General features: G+C 40.5%; 1 pseudogene; it reads right to left on the bottom strand.

Annotated features, from left to right (window-relative positions):
- Nucleotides 1–617: 617 nt before the first annotated feature.
- LOC123460698 lies at nt 618–13,748 on the bottom strand (annotated as a pseudogene).
- Between the last annotated feature and the right edge of the window lie 617 nt (nt 13,749–14,365).

The following is a 14,365-nucleotide window of genomic DNA, read 5'->3' as shown; positions in this document are numbered from 1 at the left end:
GTGTTTTGGAAATGGCCATGGGCAGTGTGAAGCGGGTTTGCTGGTTGCCTGCATAGAGACCCTATGGGGCCATGAGGATGGACTGTGGCTTGCAGTGGAGACCCAGTGGAGATGCCAGGACTATGAGATGGCTGCCAAGGAGCTGCTGGCCCAGATGAAGTTTCCCAGGACAGTGAGTAGCCTAACTGGAGGGATGGAATTGGAATGCCAGAGACTTGTTGCTGGTTAGAATTATCAGACTTGAATATTTGTCACTGGCTAGAATTACTGGATTTGAAGCTACAGAGTTTGATGTTTGTCCCAGTTGTTTAAATCTTGTATTGGTTGAATGTTTCTTTGCTTTACCCAGTTCCATCTTTTGCAGTGTAATAAATTCCCTTCGTTCTATTATTCTGTTGCTCTGGAGAGCCCTGGCTAACAGTGGCTGATGTGACTGTTAAGAAAGCCAGTTCAATGAAAGAAAGGAAGGAAGAAAGAGATAGAAAGATATTTAGAGCTATGAATGGGCAGCACTACACCAATGGCAAGTGGAGTAACTACACCCACAAGCATCTCAAGCCTGATATTTTCTGCCCTGAGCATCATTTAAAATTATACCCTGAATTTGCTTTAGTCAGTCAGCTATGGTATGGCATGCAGATATACTTGTGCTTGTCATGAAGGAAATTTTGCTTTACAATGACCTGGAGGTAGTAGGCATAGATATGGTCCCAGAAGACCACATATGGAAGCATCAGGGTAGGCATGAGGGACACAGTATATGATGGTTTCTGGTGACCAGGACAACAGACAGTGAATAATTTCAGGAGGTTCTGAGGCAGAGAGGCCATCATCCCTCTTGTTGCCTGGTGCTAGACCTAGGCCGAGTAGGACAGGAATTCCTGCCACCTCCTGGTTAGGGATGCAGTAGGACAGTCAAGATAAAAGAGGAAGTGGGAGCACTGACTGTGCACTGTTTAGTTTGCAAGTGGAAAATATGCTCCCAAGGAAGTCTGCTTCCTAAATGTTAGCTAGCTGGGGAAAGGTTACTCCCCATTTAGTGAGGTCCAGTGATGCTAGGCATTAAGAATACAGAAAATAGGGCTGGGGAGTTGATTTAGTGGGTTAACATGCTTGTGCAAATAAGAGGACCTGAGTTCAGATCACAAGTACTCTTGTGAAATGCTGAGTGTGGCAGCACACACCTGTAATCTTACTGTTGAGGAGGTGGAGATTCAGAACCCCAGGGCACTCTACCTTAGTTTATCTAGATGAATGAGTGAGCTCTTGGTCCAGAAAGAGGCCCTGTCTCAAAGACTAACATGGAGAGTGACTACAAAAATATCCAGTGTTGACCTGAGGCCTACACACATACACACACACACACACACACACACACACACACGTATCTGCTCCCACACACGTGTACACTCACATTTATATGAATATCATACATACATGTAAGCACAGCATAAACTTGCAAAAAAAAGAATGCAGAAACCCATAAATGGTAGGCAATACACCAGCACTGGACCTAGTGGCTCTGTTAGCTCTTCATTCCCCTTACTCCCCTCTGCCAGCTCATTCCTCCTCCAGCTTCCTCCTTTTTTTTTTTTTTTTTTTTTTTTGGAGTTTTTGAGGTAGCATCTCATTCTAGCGCAGGCTGGCCTGGCCTTCACTATGTAGTCTTAGGGTAGCCTTAAACTTACGGCAATCCTTCTACCTCTGCCTCCCAAGTGCTGGGATTAAAGGCGTGCGCCACCACACCCAGCAGCTTCCTACCTTCTTAATCAGAAGCAAATGGATGTATTATGGCATTGCTACAGCTAACTTGTCTCTGGGAGGTGAGCACCCCTAGGCTTCTGTGTAATACCTCCCTCCTCTTGGTCCTCTCCTATTGTCCCATTGCTGAGAGAATTGGCTTGTGAGTGGAAAGGAAGGAAGGAACAACTCAGAAAACCTTGTGTGGGAGAACTCTTGGCAGGGCCAAGTCCATCCTCAGCTACACTTGACATTTATTAGTGTCATGAAGATGGAGAGGTAGACATTGTTTTCAACTTTCTCCTAAGAGAATACAATACTTCATTATAGAAGTTCTGGGTTATCCTAGTAAAACAAACCTTATTATCTCTACTCTCTGTTTGTAAAATTGTAACATGATATCTTTGCACAGTTTTGTGAACATTACATGGGATAGGCCTAGACATTTTCTAGTATATGTCTTGGTACACAGTAGGTATTGGTAAATAATAATAATAAAAACCTCAAAGAGTGGGGAGATGGTTCAGTGGATAAAGTATTCACTGTTCAATCATGAGGATCTGAGTTTGCTCCTCAGATGCTATGTAAAGAGCCCAAAGCTGCAGTGAGTGTCTGTAATGTCAGCATGTCAACATGGGAGGTAGAGACAGGAGACTTTCACTGAAGCTTATGGCTCCAGATAGAAAGAAAGCCTGTCTCAACTGTGGCAGAATGGCAAGAACCCACCTTAAAGCTGTCTTCTGATCTCCACATGTACTCATCTTGGCACACGCATATAAGAACACTCACTCCTTCCCCACATGTATGCATGAACATAAACAAAACCTCAACAAATTAAAGTTTCAAGCCAGTCTGTCCTCTTTCTTTGTTTTGGGAAGTATCCAAGATGGAAACAAGTATTCCAGCCACTGCAGCAACCTTATACCCATGTTCCCAGGCAGAAGCATGAATGCTTCCAAACCTAATAGCTTCCACTCTAGTAAGTCACTTCACTAATGACATTTCCATCAGGTTTTGCTTTCCCAGCATTTCTGCTCATGCTAAAACTTCCAGAGAGGATCTGCATTTCCCACATAGTGGAGGGCATTAGAGGTTTCAGAATCAGGTCACTGTGGGGCTGTGCAACAACCTTGGTTTTAAAAAATGGCATTATAATGGCTAATTAATATGGAGGCTGGGGAGATAGCTCAGTCACAAAAGTGCTTGCTGTGTAAGCACGCGGCCCTGCATTTGGTTTCCAGTACCCATATAAAAATGCTGGGCATGCTGGTGCATGCTTGTAGTCCCAGTACTAGAAAGGCAGAGACAGGAGGAGGATGCCTGGGGCTTGCTGAACAAGAAGTCTAGCCTACTTGGCAATTTCTTGGTCAATGAGAGACCCTCTCTCTATCAAAGTGGGTGGTGTTCCTCAAGGCTGGCATCTGAGGCTGTCATGCATGGATATACATTCATTAACAAAAGACTAGATGGGTTAAATTAAAGAATCACCCTTATCTTAAAGGAATATTAATAATATGAAATCAATATGAATACAAAGATGTATAGCCACTGTAGAAATTTCAAAAAGGTCAAAATATACAAACTTAAAATAAAATATTAACATACTTATGACTACAAACAACCTATTCAATTCTACAGAAGTAGCCACAATTATCTCTTTTGGTGTATCACTCCAGATATATACATATTATGGATTTATGTACAAATATACATGCAGGTATATTGACTTTAAAAACATGGGTACATGATTATATTTAATATTTATAACTTTTACTTTTTAATAAATTCAACTATCCATGTTAGTAAAATAGGCTTAAGTATTCATGGATGTTTATTTTCTATTCTGTGAATGAAATATTCCATTCAGCTTAAGTTGCTCTTGAACAAATGCTTTTGTTTCTGAATGTTTGTTTCTAAATTTCTAAAAAAATGCTTCAAAGAACATATGCATTTCTTTGTGCAGTCATGATCTTTTTCTTTGTAGAACACCATTAGCTTTAGTGTCTTAGGGCTTCCATAACAACAGCTCATTTTTTTACATTTCAGGAGCCAGAAAGCCCAAGATTAAGGTGCTAATTGAATTTGTTTCTGATGAGCCCTCTCTTCTTAGAGATGGCCACATTATCAACAGGTAGGAGTATGTTCTGAAGTACTAGGGGTTAGGATTTCAACATATGAAGTCCATGGAGGGTGGTTACACTTTAGCTCACAGCAGTGTTCTAGTTGCATAATGGGCTTGGCATCTTAAAAGACTGATCATTCACATGCTTCTTCCTTGGGTTGACAGCAGAGGTTGAAAACTCCAGTGCTAGACATTTCTTACATGGTCTTTTAGAATCTTCCAATTACCTGTTATAAAGTAAAATCTATTTCCCTCCTCATGAAGCTTGCTAGAAGTTTTGTTCCAACTCTATAGGCTGAAGCATGACTGAAGTGACATCGTGTAACTTTTGAGGTCATCTCAGAAAAGGCAATGTATGACTAAAATGTGAAATGACCCTCACAGGCTCACACATCTGAATACTTTGTCCCCAAATGGTAGTGGTATTTTTATGTGTTGTAAACTTTTGGGCATGGATCATATCTTGTAGACAAAGACCACTGGGGTGGTCTTTGAAGGTTAAAGCCCCGTCCTTCTTCTGGAAGTTCTCTGTCTGTAGCCATGATGTGACTGGCATGTACAATGCTCCTATAGTTAAAGAGGGAACCATCCCAGCTGCCATGCCTTCCCTACCATGATGGACTGAGCCCTCAAAACTGGGAGCAAAAATAAACCTCTCCTCCCATACGTTCTTCCTGCCAGGTAGTACATCACAGAAAAAAAGACCAGTACCTAATACAGGCAGGCAATATGAATCTCAATCAATTCAGCCCCTCTTGTTTTTCCCCAGAAAATCCTTCCTGAAACCTAGTAACCATATTACAAGGCAATCAAAACTAGCCAAGATGGAGAGAAGCTGAGGCCTTTCAGCAATATATAGGTTAATTCTCCAGACCTGTGATGACAGTCCTTTCATATTATTCCAGTGGCCCTCTAAAGTAGAATACCTTTGCTTTTATTTTGGTTGGGATTTTGGGAATAAGATAAAGTTAATCTCAAATGAATATATATTCAACCATTCGTCTTGTCCTGGTAGACAATGTAAGTTTGCTTTGTGTCATAGTTTCAAATGTGTTTCTGGAAACATCTTCCCATAACCTTATTGCTCTTAACATTCACATGTAAGAGGAAATTCTTTCATCATCAAAATAAACCTGATAGCTGGAGATGGGTTTGGGTGCTTGCTTGGCAATAAGCATGTACAAGGAAGACTTGCCTGCAACTTATAGCAAGAGTTCTAGGGGAAAATATGTCTGTCTTAGTACACATATAATGTGTTAGTTCCCTTTGGCTTCTAGAACAAATTACCACAAATTTGGGGACTTTAGCCAACAGAAAACTCTTCTGATATACTTCTAAGAGTCAGAAATCTAAAATTAGGATCCTCGAGCCAATACTAAAGTACTAGTAAGGTTGTGCTTTCTTCACAGGACTCAGGGAAGAGTCCATTCCTTACCTCTGAACACATCTGGCGTCCCCTCCTACATGGATATATTGCTTTCTCTTTCTGTATGTGCTATATCTTCCTGGGTAATATGAATATAAGAATACCTTTGAGTGTATTCAGAATATGTGTGGATAACCTACCTATTTCAAGGTCCTTAACTCAGAGCAAGGTGCAGCTACTCACACATAGATCCCAGCACTCAAGAGGCTGGGGAAGTAGGATTACTAGGGTTACCATGAGTTTGAAGCCAAGCTGGACTACAGAATGAGTTCCAGGTCAGTCTAGGCCACAGTGAGACCCTGCCTCCAAAACCCAAACCAAACCAACAACAACAGAAAAGAGCAACAATAGAGGATAAAAGAATAAAGGAACATTTATTTCAACAAAGGAGATAGGGCTGGGAGATGGCTCAGTAGTTAAAGGCAATTGCTTGCAAGCTTGACAACCTATGTTTGATCCTCCTCAGTACCCATGTAAAAGCTGGACACAAAATGGTCCACACATCTGTAATTTCAATGTTACTTTAGCATTGGGAGGCAAATCTAGTAGAATCTAGGAGCTGGCAAGCAGCACTGGCAATAGGGACACTTCCTCAAAAAAAGATGGGAGAAGAGAAATGCCCCAGGTTGTCCTTTGATCTCCATGTATGTGTTATGGCACAAGCACGTCCATCCACATACATACACACAATTAATAATGATAGTAATATTTAATAATAATATTCTTTGCTCAGTTCCACCTGCAATATCTTTACCATGTCAGGCAATATTTGCAGCTTCTCTAGGTTAGAAGTTCATATTATAATTAGCGATGATTGGATTTACTATACCCCACACTCTTTCCCCAGTTATTCACGTATCTCCCACAGGCATAATACATGGACCTCATTTTAACATTTCCCACAGTCTCTGCCCAATGTGGCAATACGCTGAAGTCCAACACTTCATCTACATATTATCAGATCAAAACTTCCAGATCTTGTAATTTACATCAAATGAACAAGTGAGGCTTTGGATGCAATCCAGATGAGGACAGAAGTGGTCTTCTGTCTTGAGCCTGTAGACAAGTTACCTGCTTACCAAATACAATGGTGAGGCAGGCATAGGCTAACAGGTACAGATACTCCTATTTCAAAGAACGGAAAACGAAAAGAAAGAAAAAAATGAGTCCTTAGTTCTGAAGGAAAATTCCATTAGGTTTCAGGGCTAGGGAATAATCCTCTGGCTCATGGCCCTGCCTTCTGGCCCTGTGGCTAATTCCTTCCTTTGACCTTTCCTGGAGCAGATACTGAACATAAATGACTGACCAAAACCCTCTGATTCTACTTGCCTCTTGTAGAAATCTAAGGACTGTGAATTGGAAATTACAGATGAATAGACTAACTCAATTCATAGCATTTAGGATCCATCCTCCCTACATTTTATACTTTTTCATTTAGCGACAGCTTGAAACATTCCAGAGGTGGGGAGCTCATCATTCATTTGCTCATTTAGTTAGCCAGTCATTCACTTATTCAGCCACATATTGAAGAGACTTGTATTAAACAAGTTCTTTGTGTTGTGCTGGTGGATATAATGAGGCAGGACTTGGAATATTGTGATGCAGATGATGAGGGAGAACAACCGAGGCCCTTCATAATAATCATTTAGCTTGAGTCCTGAGAGGTGAAAAAAAAAAAAAAGCTACCAATGGAAAAACAAGAAAGGATAATCTTGCAGACAGAGGAACAGCAGGTAAAATTAAAGTGCTGCAGGAAGGGAGAAAATACCAGTGTAACTAGAGACTGGTAAGTGACATAGAAGATGATTCAAATGAAATTAGAGAGAGAAGCCAGGGAGAAATCGCGAGGCAGAGTAAGAAGTTAAGATTTTATTCTAACTTCAGATGAAAGGCGCTGGATCTTTTTAAAGAACACAATGACATCATCTGATTTGCATTTTAGAAACATCACTTTCCTTGCTCTGAAGAGTAAGGCTGGCATGAGGAAGAATTAGTCATGAGTGACCTGGGCCACTTTCCATGGTTTGGCCAGGAGAACTCTTACTACCATGAGGATTTTAAGGGTGGAGCCATTAATATTTGCTTACAGGTCAAGCTTGAGTATATGGAGGAGTAGAATATAAGTGGACCTAGCTATAAAGTCAAGGGTGGGCTGGATCCAGCTTTGAGTATCTGGCTGGGAAGATGTTGCTGCTGATTGAAATGCAGAGCCCTATTTGAAGAAGACTGAACTGAATGGACTAGGTCTTTTGAAGGAAGTGAAAATCATTGGTTTTATTTTCTATATTTTAAATGTTTATTAGGAATACAAGTGAAGATATTAAATAGTTGGATAAGTGAATCAACAGATCTGACCTTGTAATATAAATTTTTGAGCCAACATTTAAATAATAAATGTACAAAGTTATAAGACTAAAAGAAATCCATCATGAGTCATAATAAGGCTAGAGAAGAAATTGTGTTCAGAAGAAGCACAAAGTACTTGCATTCTTGAAGGACAAAGAAAGGAGAGAGAAGAATGAGGAAAGATGTCAAGGGAAAGAAAATGGTATGTTATGGTACCATTGAATGAAAATTTGTTTTTTAAGGAAAGTTATGAGAACTAAAAAAAATTTAAACTAAAATTAAATCAGACGGGATGCTGAGATGGCTCAGTGGGTAAAGTGCTTGTCATGTAAGCATGAGGACCTGAGTTCAATGCCCAGAAACCACATTTGAAAGCCAGATGTGATGAGGCATTGATAGGCATTGATCTCTGGGACTTGTAGGCCAGCTAGTCTAACCTATTTCTTAAGTTCCAGGCCAGTGAGAAACCTTGAGAAGAATCACATCAAAGGAACAACACCTAAAGTTGTCCTCTGGTTAACACACATACACACCCAAACATGCACACATCTATACACACAAATGCACCCCTGCAACATGAATATATCTATGTGAAAAAAGTTCAAAAAATTAAAATTAAATCTCAGTTCATATTGTTTCTATGAACTGATCTCAGCTCTTGATTATATAAAGCACAGTAAAAAATTCAAAGGAAATATCAAAAGATTTTCTGTTGTTGCACATTTGTACTACTTGGGGCTTAAATCTTGCCCCCACTTATCTGTGTGACTGGACATGTAGCTTGGCCTCAGAGCTTTATTTTTCTCATTGTTGAAATGAGAAGGAGACAGACTCTTGCTCTGTGAGGCTTTGTGCATTTGCTCAATAAAGTAATTCCTAGGTTGGTCTTCCTTTCCCTGCAATAGCTCCAGGGAGAGTTGAAAGTTACCTTCATAGACCTATCGATCCCAGAGATTTTAGGTTGCCATGTCTTACCCATCCTTTTCTTTTCTCCCTCCTTCAACTCCTGTCCACCTCTGGGTAGTTTTCCAGATCTCAAAGAATTTGAAAGCAATCAAGAGGGTCTCACTAGACCATGTTTATTTTTTATTTATTATTTAAACCTTTATCTAAAAATGTAAAAAGTGTAAAAGTATATTAAATAAAGTGTTTTTCTGAACTTCAGATACTTTTTTTTTTGGCACTGGGAACTGAACCTAGAGTATCACACATGACACATGCTAGTCACGGGCTCCCTTTACATTAAGCATTCCAAGCTCCAGACACTTTCGGTCCTTTCTTGTGAGTAGAGGCCAAGAGCCAGTCAGGATAGAAGTTAAGACTTCCTCCCACTCTTACAGAATGGGGAAGACCCACGCAGGGTGTAGGAGCACAAGAAAAGGGCCTTCAAGAGAATGCACCCTTCTCTCCTGGTACCACAAGCCCAGTACCCTCTCACCCCACAACCCCATCCCCAGACTCTCCACTTCAACAGAGAAGAAACTGAAAATTCTAGAAACTTTTCCAGGAACAAGGTGCATAGCAGGCTGAGCAAAGAGGGCTCAGGCCTGCCCCTGTACTTTTTGGCAGAAAGGATGGGGCGTGAATTAGCTTCCTCCTCTTCAATCTCCTCTTCTTCAGAATCACAATTGCTTATAGTAACAATCTGATATCCACCGGTGATGCACACATCCTGACTTGAAGCGGAAGGTTACAGGTGATTGAAGTTGGAAATCTATATGAAGCATGGCCTGGCAAGACAATTTGAGATTGACCACAGGAACCGCAATTTCCTAGTGATCACGGTTCCCAGCAACAATTTCCACCATGTTACACTCATCGTTGGCCCCCTCAGCGAGGCAGAGCATCGTCAATGCCAGCACGTGCTCCGTATCATCCTCTTCTTCCACCTTGAAGGTGAAGGAGTGGGTGTGGCTGGGGGTTCATAGTGACCCAGACTCAGCTCTCCTGACTCAAGAAGGCCCAGGTGGCGGTGGTGCCCGCGCCGATGCTGAAAGGCTAGGCCATATCATTTTATAAATACAATACCATGGGCTTGTTGTGAAGTAGAGTGCTGCCTTGAGAGAATAAAATGCAGTAGTTAAGAGCTCAGCTTCTTGAGCCATATTACATAGGATTTAGTTCCATGTCTGTAATTTGAAAGCTATGTATATTAGGACATTTGACTTGAATTTTTGGTGTCACTTTTCTCTTTTGCATAATGTGGTCATAGTATCTAACTCATTGGTTGGTCATAAGGATTACATAAATCAGAAATGGAAATGGCTGAAGCATGTGGAAGAATGTTGTGTATTCAATGTTGGATAGGCAGTCAGTAACTGTGAGCTGCTATATATTCAGGATTTCAGGCAGATAGCTCCATAGCCTTGCTTTCTCAATGTGGTGCCAGAGATTCTTGCCTTAAAGAGGAGGGTGGGGTGGATTCTGAGGTCCCTTCTGCCTCTGATACTTTAGGATTTGATAGCTAGAGAGAGTCAATGGGCTATCTTCCAAGATGAAGGGGAAATGGAAGTATTTGTCCCTGACTCTTAGGATGTTGAGGAAGAGCTATGAAACTGGGTTGAAAAAACAGAATGATTTCAATTTTGAATAATACCTTTAAATTTATTTAATGTAAAAATTTCACCTGTTTCTCTAGCTCCTCTTTGTTGTTTAGATTTAAAGTTTGTTCTTTGGTAATTCTGTGGTTATAGACACAGCTCAATATGGAGAAAAGATTCCGAGTTGGGAGTCAATCCCATGTATATTCTACCAAATTCTCTGTTAGATGTACAGCTGGTGGAGATTTTTGTCCCATCCTGTCAGTTACCTCTGACCTTGACTAGGAGTTTATTTTGCTCTAGACTTTTAATTTCATGAGGTCTTAGTTTTTGATTGATTGTCTTATTTTCTGGGCAAGTACAGTCCTATTCAGAAAGTTCTATTTTGTGCCTGTGCCTTGGATTTTACTCCCTACTTTTTCCGCTAGCTGCTTCATAAACTTGAGTTTTTACATTGAAGCCCTTGATTCACTTGGAGTTGAGTTTTGTGTAGGATGAGACCTGAGGATGTAGTTTCATTCTTCTACAAGTAGATATGCTACTTTCCCAGCAGTATTCATTAAAGACATCATCTTTTCTATAATTAGTATTTCAGACATCTTTGTCAAAATTAAGGTGACTGTAGTTACAAGAACTAATCCCTGGATCCCTTATGCTATTCCATTTGATTATGTGTCTACTTTTGAGTGAGTACTATGCTGTTTTTATTACTATGGTTCTGGAGTATAAATTTGAAATAAACTATGGTGATACCTCCAGAAGTATTTGTTCTTTCTTAAGATTATTTTGGCTGTTTGGAATCTTTTTATTTCCATATAAATTTAAAATATATATATTTATTTTTTTATTTATGAGAGAAAGAGGGGAAGGGGAGAAGCAGAGAGAGAGAGAATGGGTATGATAGAGCCTCTAGCCACTGCAAATAAACTTCAGACACATGAGCTACTTTGTTCATCTGACTTTACATAGGTACTGGGTAATCGAACCTGGAACCTCAGGCTTTGCAGGCCAGAGCTTTGCCACACTGAGCAATCTCTAGTCTGCCATATGAATTTTTAAATTTGTTTTTCTGTTTTCTGTTAAGAATGGTACTGGTGGCCAGACAAATGACTCAGTGGTTAAAGTCACGCATTTTCAAAGTTTGCCTGACTGTGTTGAATTCTTCAGCTATACATACTAAAGTCAGATGCAAAATGTCACTTAAGCATCTGACATTTGTTTGCAGTGGCAAAGACTTCTCTCTCTCTCTGCTCTCTCTGTATGTGCATGCATGCTTGCGCACACATGGAAATTAATAAATAAATTAAAAAATGGAACTGGAAATTTTGGGGGATGGTATTGAATCTGTTGGTTGACTTTGGGAAGGTGGTCATTTTCACGATATTGATTCTTCCAATCCAACTAGCACAAGAATCACATAATACTGGGCTCATTATCATTCCATCATAGTTCTTAGAGGATGGCAAGCAGCCTTGCTCCTCTTCTGAAGAGTTATAGGCAGTTAATTGTGACTGAGGGACTTAGAGACACTTTTTGCAGCAGTATAATGGTATAACTCATGTGCTTTGGTAAATAATCCCTCATCTTTATCCAATGGTTTACAGCCACACACCAGAAAAAAGAAAAGAAAAAGGAAGAAAAAAGAGATACTAAATTAAAGTAGAAGAGGGACTGGCTGGGAGGAAGAAGGGGTTCAACAGAAGGGCGATGAGGATGTAGGTCAAGATAAGGGACTAGAAGGAGATTATGATTAAAATACATTTTATACACATGCAAAAAATTGTCAATAATAAGAGTATGAATAGCTTCAATGCCTCTGTTTATGCAGAGTAACAACGTCTCTGAGCTTTAGTTCTGTCAATTAAAATAGGAAGTTATAATATTTAATTGCAGAGATAGTGTGAACACTATGTAAACTATTGTATTTATGAAACTCCTTACCTGTCCTGTTGGACTGCTGACCCTACTCCTGCTTAGCCCCATTTTCTGCCAGTTTCCAAAGTGATCCATGCAAATGGCCCCCTTGGCAACTAGGGAAAGCATATCTGTATGTCAGCAGTGGTGGGTCCTCTTATTAGATGATAGTTATAACCCTCCTGAAACCAGACAGCATTTGAATTAATGAAAATGAGTAGTTTATACATGCTCTCAAAATATTACTCAGAAATAATGCTTTTTCCAGACCTTCAGGCCACGTAAGGCAAGCCTGAACTCTCAGTGTAATAGACTACATATCATTTCCCTTAAGCCAATAGGGGAATTAGCTTGTGCCAAGATATTTTTAACTGGTTTGAACAAACACATCTTCATTTGCATCCAGCAAGATGTAACCTTAGCAACAGTGGTGTATTTTTGGACTCCTTTTCATTTAATGCAAATGAAGCTCCATGGATGCCCTGGGAATCTGATGACAGAATTCAATGTGACCAGTGCATATGTCTGAGGCCTCTAAGTCCCCAATCAGCTCCTTCTGATTCTGATTTCCTGTCACAGGAACAAATCAGAATGAACCTAACTGAAATAATTCTATAATATTGTTTTTTTCTGTGTGTGTGTGTTTACCTTCCAGTCACATTTGAGTGTCACTCTTGTTATAAGTTGCCTGAAGTATGGAGGGAACTGTATACTGTTTGTGTAAAGAAGTTAGGTTTCACCATGTGAGAAGGAATTAAAAATGTGGCTATCCTCCTTCTATAGTATGATTAGAGGGTAATTCTTGCCAACTCTGGGCCAATGTATGCTGGAGAAAAGTGAGACAATCATTAATTTCAGTTTTACTCTCTTGTAAAATTGAATTAAATATAATATTTTAAAATACTTTGTTTTGGGACTGAGAGTTTGACTCAGTGGTTAAAGAAAGGGCTTACCACTCAAGGTGGGGGTTCACCTTCAAATCCCCAGACTCCTTGTAAAAAGCCAGAAGCTGCGGTGGACATCTGAAGTCCCAGTGAAATGGGTCTCTGAGAGCAAAGGAACCTTAGCCAAGCTCTTAACTCTGGAGCTAGGGTGCCAGACTCTTATCTTGCAATAAAGCTCCATTGAGTCAGTGGCTCTGGGTTCTGTCACTGGAACTTGAAGAATGAATCCCATGAACAGAGAAGGATGAATCTCAAAGGAGAAACCTTACTATACAGAGAACACAAGTTTATAGAAAAAGCTCATATTAAGTTTATTGAGTAGAGAAAAGGGAAAGAATGAAGTTCCCTGGGTCAGAAGAGAGGGGATACGAACAGGATGCCACCTAATTACTATTTTCTTGGGGTATATAAAGCTTATGGCTAGGGAAATACAGTGATCTTTAAAGTCTCTGGATTGAGATATGGAAAAATGTAGTTCTGGCCCAATCATCAATTCCCACGAGGTTTCCAGGTGTCTTTCTTCCAATTATACAACTGCTCACCTTCCTGTCATAGTGACTGGGCTGGCAGGGAGGGATAGCACACACCTGTATGCTTTGCAGGGGAGATGCAGAACAGAACGCAGGATGAAATGGCCTTCAAGGGAGTCTTTCATGGGGGCCAACCCATCCCTACTCAGAGTCTTGTCCTTCCTCTTACCTGGTCAGCTTGGCCATTGCATAACCAGCTGCAAGCCCTCTCCCTCTTCTCCTTTAGTGTGCCTTACTTTACTGTTTTAACCCCAACATTTACTTTAACCATTCTATTTCCAAGGGAAGGATGGAATACAAAACTACTGTCTGGGTGCAGCTGAGCTGCCGCCCAGAGCAAGACTGCTGACTCTCGAGGGCCATCCCTGACTACCTAGCAAGTCTTCTCCTCCTGCAGGCAGATAGATGGTCCTTTCTGAACCTGAGCCCTAAAGAGCTGCCTAAAAATGATACTGCTTTGCTCTTCATCTCCATCACCAGCACGTTGTTGGGGAAATGGGATTCAGACACAGGAGAATTTCCCAGAAACTTATACATCAGCCATTTTTGCAAGCACAGCAGTGAACAACAAAGAGAACAAGAGTTCCCACCTTGAATAAGGTCCAAGTCTAGACTGACACCTGACAGAAAGTTGTCCTCTAACTGCCACACACACACATACACACATGGTGTGTGGCTACACTCAGAACACATGTGTACTCACACACACAGACATCATAAGTGAACACAAAACTTGTGTTTTACATATTTTTGTTCATTATTTTGTTGCATATGTTGCAAATTTATGGGGTATGATATTTCAG

The sequence above is a fragment of the Jaculus jaculus genome, chromosome 5, assembly GCF_020740685.1.
Source record: "Jaculus jaculus isolate mJacJac1 chromosome 5, mJacJac1.mat.Y.cur, whole genome shotgun sequence".
NCBI lineage: Eukaryota > Metazoa > Chordata > Mammalia > Rodentia > Dipodidae > Jaculus > Jaculus jaculus.
This window is presented reverse-complemented; position numbering and strand designations above follow the sequence as displayed.